The sequence below is a fragment of the Nycticebus coucang genome, chromosome 16 (genome assembly GCF_027406575.1).
Source record: "Nycticebus coucang isolate mNycCou1 chromosome 16, mNycCou1.pri, whole genome shotgun sequence".
Lineage (NCBI taxonomy): Eukaryota > Metazoa > Chordata > Mammalia > Primates > Lorisidae > Nycticebus > Nycticebus coucang.
The window spans coordinates 41423712-41437737 of record NC_069795.1 but is presented as its reverse complement, the minus strand read 5'-3'; the positions used below and the strand labels follow the sequence as shown (position 1 = coordinate 41437737).

The window sequence follows — 14026 nt, the reverse complement described above, 5'->3', positions numbered from 1 at the left end:
TCTTTAGATTTACCAAATGGAAAATGGTCAACGATGAAAAATATATGCTATCAAATCAGGGTGACATTCAATCAAAATCTTATAAAATATCATGTGTCATAGGAAGAAAAAATAATGGGACAACTGTAATGCTGTCAAAAGTATGAACGTTTGACTGTTTTACCTTTCCTGAAATAGGAAGGGAATCATATGCACATACATATAGGTTTAGTGCTTGTGGCAAGTTGTATGACTTAATCGCTCTAAAAGTTAGTTTCTACATCTGCAGAATAGATGTAATAACACCACCTATCTTATATGCTTATTGCAAAAATTGCATAAAATTATTATTGGAAAGAACATAACTCAGTCCCAGAAACTTGATACATATTTATAAATGTTAATTGTTATTATTTGGTAAACTAATTTGTTCAGCAACCCAAATTAAAGTCTTTCTATCCCCACATCCATAATCTTCCTGTTGCTACTATTTGTTGGCATAAAACTTATTTTGCTGTCTTTACATTCAAATAATAAAAAATAACCCTGATCCTAATTAGGGTCGTCCCATTATCAATACCATTTGAAATTGAAATAACCTGCCTTCTCCATCAATACAAGCCTTATCTCACAGATAAGATTTAGAGTTAATACTCCAATAGAAGCCTGTCTGTTCTGAAGCAAATCTTAACAGGTATGTGTCAGTTTTGTCCGAAAAGCACCATCAAACGCCTGCTTCCTACAAAACACTCTGAAACGTTACATGGTAACAATCGAGAAACTTTATAACACACTTGCTCTTCTGCCTGAGTGCGGACAAGAAGAGCATCATCCTAGAGGAGGGCAGGAGGTCCTGGTGGGTGGTGTGGGCCAGGCTGCCACGATCCCCACGCCGCCTTTGTCCAGATGCTTGCAGACCGGACTGCGGCTATGTCCTCTATGATGCGACCTAGAGACCAGGGAGAGCTGAAGGAGCCCCTGGTCTTTATCTTTTGGTCTCCTGCGCGCGCATTCCTTAAAAGCAAAATGCTCCGAGGGCGCTAGCTCCAAGGACGCCATCAAGAAGAAGCTGACAGGGATCGAGTCTGAATTACAAGCAAACTGCTAGGAGGAGATCAAGGATGGCTGCACCCTGGCAGAGAAGCTGGGGGGAAATGCCGTCACCTCCCTGGAGGGTAAGACTTTGTGGGACCTCTCCCGCCCCCTGCCGGCAGCATCTGGCAGCCCCAGACCTGCCCCTCCCCGCCAGACTGGCGGGGCTGGGGGATCCCAGCAGGGGGAGCTCAATCCCTTTACCCCAGTTGCCAAAAAAAACCCACCCCCGGATTTTCCTCCTCCCTGCATCCCCCGGTTCTGGCCTTCCCAACCGCTTTTGATCTTCTGATTCCTCTTGGGTTGAAGCAGACCAAGTATCCCAGTTGGGGGGAACCTGCATTTTTTTTTTTAACAACACGCTACACCTCACCTGTTCCATACCTTCCCGTGCTGCCAAGTTCTAGCCGTAATAGTGACTCTGTGCTTGTCTGTTTAGTTCTGTGTATAAATGGAATCTTGTGGAGATGACCCCACTCTTTTCCCCTTGTTACAACCATTCATGGAAACAGGACCAGTAAGGGACCTTCAATTAAACACACACACACCCTTTGAAACTGAATCACACTTGTTTATGTTACAGATAGTGCAGGATGATAGCATTATTGTAATATCAGATGGAGCAACGTACTAACCGTATATCAATAAAGCAACATACTAAAGATGATAATCAGATTATCAATCAAGAATGTAATTGATAAATCAATATCAATTATATTACAGCTGTGCAACCAAATGTAAGGCTGCTGCAATAAAGAAGAAACATACAGTGTATGTAGAAATAAAAAATGTCTTTAAGGTAGGGATTCATTGCTAATAGTGCAATATTATGCAAAAAGTAAAAATGCACAAAAATATACATGTACATTTGCCAATAAATTCAAAAGATAAATTTGAAGAACACATAAGCGCTAACAAGAATGATATGAATGAAGAAGGAAGCAGGGACTAGATCAATGGAAGATCAACTTTTCATGATATAACCCTTTTATAGCTTATATATTTTATATTTTCTTCATTTGAAACATAAATATTTTACCTTTACAAAATAATTTTTTTTGAAAAATGAGTTCTCTGCTTGCTACTGGAGAATAAACTGTAAGCAAGCACAGGAGGCTGCAGAGCTCAGTTTGAATGCTATTGTAAGGGCCCAGGTAACCAAGTACAGTTGATTCTAGATATACAGGTATTTCAAAACAAAAAAAAAAGCAGAAAATTTGGTGAGTTTGAAAATGGAGTTTAAAAGGAGAGCACCAAAAAGACATATAGGACTAATATCATAGAAGACAGAATTTGGGGGAAATTTTCAAGTTTTTTTTTAATTTGGACATATGATGCTAAGAATAAAAAGAATTAAAATTAATATAGCATCATTGTATAAAAGGATTAGCTAAGTTAAAGACTAGAGATAGAACAATCGAAGACCATTTTACTGATGATTTATAATTATTTTCTTAACTAGAGTGGTAGAAGTTTTGATGAAAAGAAAGAATTATATGAAAGGAACAAATATTTCAGGTCATTATAGAAGCAATGATTTGTTCATCTATTTCTGTGATTATTTAGTACAGTTGTTTGCTTACTTCTCACATACTGTGAGGAAAGATCATATGTTTCCACGGTTTGAATTGTCTAAGAGATGGTATGTGTTTGTTAGTTTGGAGTTCTAAAATATTATTTCAAAAGAATTGTAATTTGAATTTCTTTGCGTTCACATGAGGTCTTCCTTTTCTCATTTTCTTTTTACTGCTGGTGTTCATACACTGATGTCCCTATCCTCTGTAGGCTCACGTTTGTGATTCTAATTTATACTTTGCCTCTTCCCCCAAATCAAGGCCAGCATAAGAAACAGTTATCTATTTATATATTCTGCTGTGAAAAAAAAAATGATAAAGGAAATCTAAAAAAGAAAAGTAGAAAAGTTTCTAGAAAGATTCGCTCTGAAAATATATTCCATATGGCAGAATTTGACTTTGTTTTTGGGCTTGCCAACTACCAGTGAGAGAGGGAAATACATGATTCACAGTGCTGAGAGGATAAAAACAAATCAATTGCTATGAAGAAAATAATTAAGAAGTAAGGAGAAGAAATGAGGGAGGTGAGGGAAGAAAGAGAGGAAAGGAGAGGAGACAAAACAGTTATTCTTAAATTATTTAGGTTATTCTCCAATGAGCCTTCATAATATCCGCAACATCTCTGAGTTTATCATCAACACAACATTTAGATAACTTAATTCTTCAAATGTCTTTCAATGGAGAGAGATGCTAAAATGAAATTCCCCAAAGGAAATTATATGAAGGGTCAAAATAATATGTAATGATAGGCATTCTTTTAAAACATATAATGTATGGATTGAAAATCCTTTAGATATTTGTTAATAGAAACTTTATACTAGAATTACACTTTTACTAAATTTTAGGACATGAACTCTGAAAAGTTTCTGAAACTATTTGTAGGTTAAGAAAAGATTTCCATTTTTAAAAACTTTGATTTACATTTGTAAAAGATACCATGCTAGATGGAAAGTAAATGCTGGAGACAGGCAAGAAACCTGATTATGTATGTACCAAAGGTCATGTCACTGCTACAGAAGATGGCTGGAGAAAATAACCTGAATCTGCTTTAGTTTGCTGAAAATCCAAGGCTCCCAAATTCCACCTGATATAGCTGATTAATCAAAAGTGTTACATGATTCATTGCTATTAATTTTGCAGTATGATTCAAGTTACTTGTTTAAAATATAAAGCACTAAAGTGAACTTCTAGGCCATTTTTATATAATTTACTCTTTTATTAATTTAAAGCTAACACTTCAGTGTACTTAAGTAGCTCAAATTTCTAATGGAATATTTCATTTTTCATTTTCAGTTTCCCACAGTACCCACCAACCCATGCCTTTGGTCATCATGATTGCTTCCCTTAAAATAGAGAATTTTTTTTCTATATTTCTGTCTTCATCAGAAAGGGAAAAATGATAGAAATAGAGGGTCAAGTACTTCAAGAATAATGAAGTAAGCATAATTTTTTGTTCAGCACACATTTGCTCATTTGCATTACCTACCTGATTCCCAGAGGCATGTGAATTTGTCTACAAAGCTTCCCAAGCTTTGTAGCTAAAAGAATGCATAAGCAGGATGAGCAGGTGTCAAGAAGGCAAAAGAAATGAAGACCTTAAGCTCTGTAAATGTATAGGCATTCAACTGTGCCTTACACTGTCATCATAGCCAAAATGTGAACAATAAATCGGCTGTAATCTAAGATTACACAAAGACTCTGGGGGGAGACCTCAGAAAGGAAGGTGCAAGTTTCTTCTCATAGAGCCTAAACAGGAGTCCTCAAACTTTTTAAACAGGGGGCCAGTTCACTGTCCCTCAGACTGTTGGAAGGCCGGACTACAGTTTAAAAAAAAAGCTATGAACAAATTCCTATGCACACTGCACATATCTTATTTTGAAGTAAAAAAACAAAATGGGAACAAATATAATCACACCACTTCATGTGGCCCACGGGCCACAGGTTGAGGACCCCTGATAGAACATCCAGGATAAAAATTGCCTCTTTGTTCTAAAGACTCCAAGTAAGTAGCAAGCAGCTCACATTAGTCAGAATCTTTAGAGAAATAGAACCAATAGGATGTGCATATATTTAGAAAGAGATTTATTTTAAGAAATTAATTCACATGACTATGGGATGGAAGCCCCAATTGTCAGGGTGGGCTCCAGGCTAGAGACTGAGGTTGCAGTTTAGGTCCAAAGGCCAGCTGTTGGCAGAAGGCTGTCTTGCCCAAAGGTAGTCTTTGATCCATTTAGGCCTTTTATCTATTTGGACAAGATTTATCCACATTATGGGAGGCAATTTGTTGTACTCAATATCCATAGATGTAAAAATTAATCTCATCCAAAAACACCCTCACAAAAACATCAAGAATATTGTTTGATCATGTTTCTGGGCAACATGGCCCATAAATTGACACAAATGTCAACTTATCACAGGCTCATCTCAGCAAATTCTATTTCAGCCAGTAGCTACACTCTTAAGAAAGATCCACACATTCTCCTTCTGTGGATTTCTTGTTCTTTTCTTTTTGTACAGGACAATATAAAGAAAAACATTCAGCACAGAAAACTGTCAAACATCCAGAGAAAGTTGATGTGGCCCTCCCCTGGAAAACATGAAGATATATAAACATTTGTTGATTTATTTAGTTGGTTCTGATTTATAGAGTTAAGTGTTTAGTGGGCTATAAAAGATTGAAAATGATACAATTTTGAATTTATTTTTTCTTCAATATTTACCTTTGTGAGAATGTCAAGGAGCAGATTTGAATTGTAATCTCCATAACTAATTTCATCAGTAGCTACAGCATGTCTTCCTAACCCAGTTCATAACACGAAAATTTGCCAGGTGGTGTGAAATGAGCATTTGTACAAAACAAATCAATTTTAATGTGTGTTTTCGAGATGGTTCCACTTCTATCAGTGACTGTTGTATTTTAAAGCTAATCACATTTGCAAATAACTCTCTTACAAAGTTGTGCTATGTGATAACCCTTAGTTGTGCTAACCTTAGACTATGTCCCTCGAATAAAATCCTTACCCTTTTAATTAGAAACTTGGATCTAGTTGAGTACTTGTTTTTAATTTTCAGAAGTTAAGAGATGTGCTGGAAAAGACTGAGTTTATATCCAGCTATTTTTGGATATAGTAAAAAATATATAAAAGTACCCATATTACTTGGAATGACGTTATTACTGAAAAGTAGCGTTATTATCCTTTTCATTGTTAGAGATGACTGGGATTTCTGAAAGATTATGATGCATAAAATTTTATGGCAGTTTCACTTAGCTTTGTGGGTAGAAAATACATATGGATTTTTTAAACCATGCCACAAAGAAAGGATATGAAATGAGTATATTTTTATGGTAGACTAGTGCAAAGGGGACCTCCAGAAGTGCTCTAAAAGGTTATTTAACTTGCCTACAAGGATGTAATGTATAATTATTAGTAGTAGTTTCCACGAATTTTTTGAAAATGGAATGCTATTACCCATTTGTACTTTTGTTTGAATGTATTCACCTAAGAGGATTTTAAAAAGTAAATCACTCAACTATTTTCCCAATATATTTTTCACGTGTTTGCCTCATCTTAAGATTCCTTGCTATAAGTAATTTCATAGCATATTATAGATTCATGAATGTCATGTAAAAAATTTTGAGAGCTTCCTGATATGAGGTCTGCATTTTCCAAAGTGTGATTTTTTAAAGAAGATCTGCTCTTTTAAATATAATTTCAAGCCTTCTCTCCTAATTTTTTATGTTAAAATTAGATTTCTAATTCAATTAAAATTGTTTCATTTGTGATCCATTTAATCTTTCATGTTAAAATATTTATAAAAAATTCTTATCATGGCATAGGTCGTTATTAATTCATATTATAATTATGTCAATATTTTGTGCTCTGAGAAGATACAAAAATATAGAGATATATACTTACACAATTTAGTGAGTTTAGTTATATTCAAGAAGAGTAAAAGTTACACTTCACTTGAGAGAACTTATTTCTCCTGCTGATGTCTAATATTTCAGTTTTTGACAATCCATGAATCAATCATAATATAAGAACTTGGATAGGTGAAAATGTCCTGATTCTTTTCAAAGCCAAGTAAAATTCATTGCTTTCTGCAAAAGGCATATTAAAGCTCAGTGTGCTGCAAATAATAATAATAATAATAACAACAGTAAAAGTGAGTTAACTTCCAATAAAAAAGTTATTTTCACTTTTTAGCGCTCAATCTAGTTGGTATTTTAACCTGACTTCCAAGTGTACATGTAAATATATACATAGCTGACTCCCAGTATTGTAATTGGTTTTTAGGTACTATTTTTTAATCTATTACTTAGCATATAATTACATTTTTTCATACAACTATTCAAGGCAATGATTTGATTAACATAACTGGACAGGTTTAATACTTATCATCTATTCTGTCAATGTGAAGTCCAGGGCTTTTTTCAGATTAAAATTAGTATATATTTTTTCTCTTGAAAATTATGTTTACAATAATTTTATTGCTTAAATTTATCAAGAATTGATTAGAAGCTTGCATCACAAAGACATTCAAAGAGTTTAAAAAAAAAATTCCTGCTGTCAAAATGCTCATTACTTATTATGCCTGAGCTCAGTCTGATTAAAGATTTTCCCATGTGAATGACTCAGTTTGTGTCCTAGGAATCCAATAAGAACTGAATAATGATATGGAGATTAACAGTGTGGTGTATTTTGACATATGCATGGGTTTAATTGCATATTCAAGGTCATATGAATTACCAATTTGACTAATTTCTTTTACAGATTGTGGGCAAACCTATGCATCAACTGCATATGGATAATGGTGTTGTTTAGAATTATATCTTCAAGCTCTTAAGTCACACCTGTATCCATGAAAACAAACTATGAAACATTGAAAAAACCAAGAGAATAAGAGTCTTTGTCCAAATCAGTTTGAACCATTTTTATATAGAATATATTTCTGCATAAAGTGAAATGTATGTATAACGAAAAACAAAAGTGTTATAATTTGACTTGATAATTCAAATTATATTTTTAATTAAACTCATCCTTTCCTATTCCTCACTAGGTGGAGAGCTAAGTTCAAGTGAGGGGCTTTCTCCCTTGGATCAAATGCAAGAAATGTCGAGAAAATATCGCAAATATCCAGAAAGAAAAATCAAAGTCAAAAGCAGATGAAGACAGTGATGTTATTGTATAGTTTGAGGCAAAACTGTATCAGGAAAAATATCAATGTGATAAATTAGGAATTACCAATAGGAGAGCCTCATAACCAAAGGAGTTATTTGGTTATGGTTTGGTTTGTTAATAGGAGTAATTCAATAAATGAAAATAAATTTCACTTATAAATAAGATTGCAAAAACATTCTAAGAATATTTAAGCAATATTTCAAGGTATTAAAATATAATTAATCATGTTCAAATGGTTTATTCCAAAAAAGTAAGGATGATATAACTTCATAAAAATAAATTCATAAAATCCATCTTATTTTGACAAAAGAAGAAAAGCACATAGAAATTAAATGTAGAGGCATCAGGACCTTTTTTGACTGTCTACAGTTATGTACAATAAAGTCTCTTAAAATAACAGAGTTAGGCAAGAAATCTTTTAGCCTGTAAAAATTATTTTACAAAAACATGTAGCAAATAAATGCTTAATTTAATTCTAAATTGTTGAAGCATTTCTTTAATATTAGAACAAAGACAAGTATCCACCATATGTGCTGCTACTCAACTTTGAATTAAAGCTCTGGCTAAGGAGATTACCCAGGAAGAAATAAGTAAAATGCATAGAAATAATAAGTAAATTAACACAAAGTAGAAAGATGGCCAGATATAAGATCAATAAGAACAAACAATGATATATAATCAAATATAAAATATAATAGACAAGCAGATGCCATTAGGTGAGATTTATAATCATCATAAAAAATAATAAGTATGTAGGAATTAATAACCACATAATACGCTTTTATATGCATAGAAGCTCATGTTGATAATTTCAAAATGTTTTTATAAGGCATAAAAGGATGTATATAAATGGCATATATGATTTATCAACTGATTGAAAATTTAAAGACTATTAATATGTGATTTTTGTGCAAATTTATAAATTTATGTATTCTGTTAAAAATTTTCAGCATGAGTTTTAAAGATTTAGATGAAAAATTCTATTTCATATACAATATATTTTGTATACAAGTATATGTAAGTCCTCTGATAGCTAAGATTACCTTAAAATACTAAAAACAAAAAGAACTCTGATAAGCTTCTGTGGTAGATATAGACCCAAGAAGAGATACACTCTTGGAACAGAGAACAGAACCTGGGATAGAAACACAATGGGAGGCGATAACAGAAATAGTATCAAAAATCAGAGGGGAAAAATGAATCATCTAATAAAAGGGAGTGGAAAATTGGCTCTTGCTATGAGAAAAAGTAAAATTCTATCTTATGCACAAAAATAAACTACAGATGGGTTAAAGAAATCAGTAGGAAAGGCGAGTTTATAAAACTGGGGGAGAAAAATATGGAAAATGTATTACAGTCTTGTGTAGGAACATAGTTCTGAGAAAAACAAAAAAATAGAAAGGATGGAAAGAAGAGATAAATACAAACAAGGGGAAAGGAGGGAAGGAGAGAGAAGAAGAAAGGAAGTGAGAAAAGAGTCAAAAGAATCTCAAAGCCACATGTGAACATTTTGTCAGTTTTCACTACAGCAATATAAAAGGTTTTCAGTTCAACAAAAGAAGAAAGTTAATGATATATATAAAAGTTAAATATATATACATTCTTTTTTCACATGATGACAAATGTTTTGGACATCAACAACAAAAAGCAGAAACACAATTGAGAAATAATGTGACTAGGAAATTTATTCAGGCAAATGGATACTTTAAAAGGTAACAAGCATGCAAAAGGATTCTCAGCATCATTTTAAGCAAACAAGTAAAAATTAAAAATAAATGTATTTATGTCCATCATCAAAAAGGCAAAATTTAATAAATTAAAGTAAATAATTACCAGGAGCTGATAAGAAAGCAAGGACAAGGGTAGCCCCTAGGCACTGCTGATGGCAATGGAAACCAGTCAAGCCATCTGAAGTAGCTTGGAAGCATGACTTGGATACGAACAAACACTAGATACAGCCCAGAAATTCCACTTCTGCATTGTACTTTAAAAGATTTCTCTCTGCATTGAAGTATCCATAGGGAGGGTAAAGTTCGGTGTATCACTTTAGTAACAACATTTTGAATTTCTTGCTAAGTTTATGTCTAAATGTTTTATCTCCAGTAAACAAAGAGTTGAAAATGATAGAGAAGTATTTAAATAAATGTGGATAAATAATGTGGATAATTTGAATAATATAAATAAATTATGAATACTTTTGAATAATTTAATCATGTAAGACAACAAAAAGTGAATTGTATCTATTCACCAATCTGGAGGAATTTGAAAACCATACTAATGAAGAATGCAACCAGAGAATAATTACCACTTATATAAAAATAAGCAAGATTTGGAAACGTAGGGCAAGGTAATGAGACTGGGGAGAGGCAAACTAAAAAAATCAAAAGTAAAGTGAAAACACAAAAGAAATAGGGGCAGCGCCTGTGGCTCAAAGGAGTAGAGTGCCAGCCCCATATACTGGAGGTAGCGGGTTCAAACCCGACCCTGGCCAAAAACTGCAAAAAAAAACCTCAAAAGGAATAATCCATGCATTAATAGTGTGCACAACCTAAACTATTTCTCATTAAACTTTCTAGTAATACACTGCTCATGTACCAGTACATTGTATGTACTTTTTAACAAAAGGTATATAGTTTTATATAATTTTCTGTCCATTGCTTTTTTTTAATATATTATGGATAGCTTTCTCTATCAAACATGGAGAATGCTGTTACTTTCTATGGAGCTGAATTGTATTCCACTACATAGATAAAGCAAAATGTATTTAATAACTTACCTAATAGTGGACATTTAAATTGCTTTGAACTTACTACTCTTCAAAACATAGCTATGATAAATATTTTCTGGCATTTTTATAAATACGTAAAATGTAATATAACTGTCTTTTGCTTTCTTCATGACTATAATGATAGAATAAACGTCTCAAGTTTGAATTGCTTTGTTGAAGATTATATAAATTTTGATTTTGAAAAAATGTATCAAATTCTACCCTAATTTCTATATCAAATTCAGAAAAACCTATTTGAAATTTTTGGACAAAATTTTTCTATTTCTTTAATATGTTTATGGTTTCTTTTTTATATTCAAATCTCTGAGCCAAACAAAATTTATTTTATTTCAAAAAAGAAGTAGATACATAGTTTTACTGGGTTACCAGAGGCCCAATGCAACTACATAAAACTTTTTTACATTTACTGTCTGCCACATCTTTCTGTATATTTTAGTCTCTCATTGATTACGCTTCCCTTGACAAAACTTAATATGACAGCTTTATGTTGTGTTTTTAAATGTAGCTGTTCTAGTCTTCCCTCATAAATAAGACTTTGTGTAGTTTCCCTTAATATATTTCCATGGTTGTTTTTCCAAAATAATATAATTTTACCACATTTGAGAGAAATTGTGTTAGTATTTTTATGTGAAACACATTTCATGTATTGGTTACTACTATATACGAAAAATTAAATTAAAATTGAGTATTTTTGTACAAAAACAAGATATGCATTTAATTCTGTGGATTGTCTTCTTTCATATGCAGAAACTACTCTTAAATATCTTCACGTGAAAATTTTAAATTTCTTGCTAAGCTTATCTCTAGATGTTTTATATCTTAATTGCTTTAGTGAACAACACTGTTCTATTGTATTTCTAACTGGTTATTTTAAAATAGAAAAATTAATAAGTTTTGTATCTTAATTTTGAGAACAGCTCATGTATCAGATATTTATCACTTTTCTTGAATTTTCCAGTCATATGATCATAATAAAAGCAATAATTATTTCTCATTTTCATTTCAATATTTATTAAATCTTTCTCTTGACAGTTGGCATTACTGAGCATTTTTAAAGCTATGCCAAACAATAATTGACATGGTTTAAATTGTTCAATTATGTCCCAATTATTCATTGCTGCATGATAAGCCACCTAAAACAATCACCATTTCTCGCTCAGCGCCATAGCACAGTGGTTACGGTGTCAGCCACATACACCGAGGGTAGTGGGTTCGAACTCGGCCAGGGCCAACTGCAACCAAAGAATAGCCAGACCTTGTGGTGGGCACCTGTAGTCCCAGCTATCGGGAGGTTGAGGCAAGAGAATTGCTTAAGTCCAGGAGTTGGAGGCTGCTGTGAGGTATGATGCCACAGCACTCTACTGAGGGCAATATAGTGAGACTCTGTCTCAAAAAAAAAAAAAAATTAAATAAATAAATAAAAATCACCATTTCCTTTCTCTTCATCGTTGTATAGGTTCACTTGGCTTTACCAGTCTTACCCAGTGTTGCTCGTGGAGTTGTCCTCAAATTGCTGCTGGAGCTGGAGTCATCTGGGGACAGTGTAACAGCAGGCTTCTCAGTTGCCGTATATTGGTAAGGCCTTTTCACTGTTCAGGTCCTGTCAACGTATTATCTCGTACAGTTCAGTGAGACTTCTTACATGCAAAGTCAAAGCTCTCCAAAGTGCAAAACTGAAAGTAGCCAAGTCCTCTGAAATCTTCAGCCTGGAGCTGGCTCAGAATTACCTCAGCCACCTTCCACTGGGGAAGCAGTCACAGAGCTAACCTGGATTCAGGGACAGGAAAATCAACTTTACCTCTCATGGAGAAACGAAGGCTCATCATCTAGTAGAGTGAGTCTGATAAGAGCGTCTTAAACCACTCTGAGGCACTAAAAAAGAGTCTTCTATCTGCAAGCTTCGTATCTGAATTTACTTTTTTCCCTTAGCAGTGCCATGTATTTGATCTTTATCCTAAACATATTTCCTTAGTTGCAAAATATCTGATAGTCTTTTGATGTCTGAAGAACCTGAGGATAAGAAACAGTTTTAAATTCCAAAGAGCATGCCCCATGTTGGAAATATTTTCTCTGGGTTCTGCTTGGATACTGTATTGCCTTTCCCATACCCACACATGTGAAATCAGTTAGCACTACTCACATTCTATCTGGAGATCTTATCCATATCCACAAGTATGTATGTTTGCATGGTTGTTTATCTTTATGCGAGGTAATCATGTTATATAAACTCCCTATGAACTCTGAATTAGTTAAATTCTACATCATTACACCTAGAAGAAACACGGGGTTAGATTCCTGTGAACCTCTGATAACAGGATTCCATTTATTAATTAATATATAACCTTGTTTTATATGAATTTTTGTTTAAAGACACTTTAATAGGTATCATTGATTTATTAACATTGAATTCACAATGAACAGCCCTATGTTCGTGCCTGAGCAAAGCTCACCTAACGCGTGCCTTCTCCATGAGACGACAACTCTGCTTTCTTTCACTGAGGAACACGAGGCAGCTCTTCAGCACTATGCTCTGGAGAAATTGTTAGATGGTGAATTTACCAACACAAACAAAAATGTGAAAACCATGGCGCTACGTAGACTGCCAAGAGATCACTCGTTTACAGCAGGAGAGTTGAAACAAACGAGCATCACATTGTTCAGCCCCAGCTGGACTGTGTGCGTCAGGTGACTACATGTCAGGCACATGTCCACAAATGGCTGGACCACGGGTATGGATGTGAGGATTACAAATAAGTTTTACTGTGTCGGCAAATTCACCAATACAGTATCCATGAGTAATGAAGATGAATTACACATAGATATCTTTCACATGATCCCGCAGGGGATCCCGAGGCCAAATTCTGAGACACATTATCATAGCGTTGGTTGACTTTTTCTAGCCTCCAATAATAATTGTTGCTCTGTCCTTCTAGCCTTCACTAACAGTCACCTTGGGGTCCTCTGGCTTCTGCTCACTACCAGATCTGCAAGGCAATGCATTATCTGCTGCTTTTTGTAACAGGAGCAAATTCCAAGTACCAATTATTTTTCAGCTATTTTTTACCCTGTAACAATGTACTCAAAATCATCTATATTTTATAGATTTCTCAGTTGCTTTGGTTCCACAAGGAATTTGTCTGCTAGTCTTAAGTTCTCTCCTGCATCTGCAGATGGATGGCAACAGTATACTTGGCAAATATTCTTCATAGCTTAGGACCTGAGGTTATAGATATTTCCTTGTTTTAGTTAAGACTCTATTATTCACTCTGTTGCCTCTTTTTTTTTGTTTTCTGTTTTTTCTTGAGTTTTAGATGACAAAATTTGAATTAAAATTTATACTTCCTGGCACTTACTCATAAGTCAAGTTTCTTACACAATTTATTTTTATGTACTTAAAGAGTAGCTAGCAT

The 14026-nt window shown here is 33.9% G+C and overlaps 1 pseudogene; it reads left to right on the top strand.

The window, feature by feature from the left end:
• The window catches only part of LOC128567406 (cofilin-1-like), a 28081-nt pseudogene extending 26718 nt beyond the window's left edge, over positions 1-1363 (top strand).
• Positions 1364-14026: the final 12663 nt, after the last annotated feature.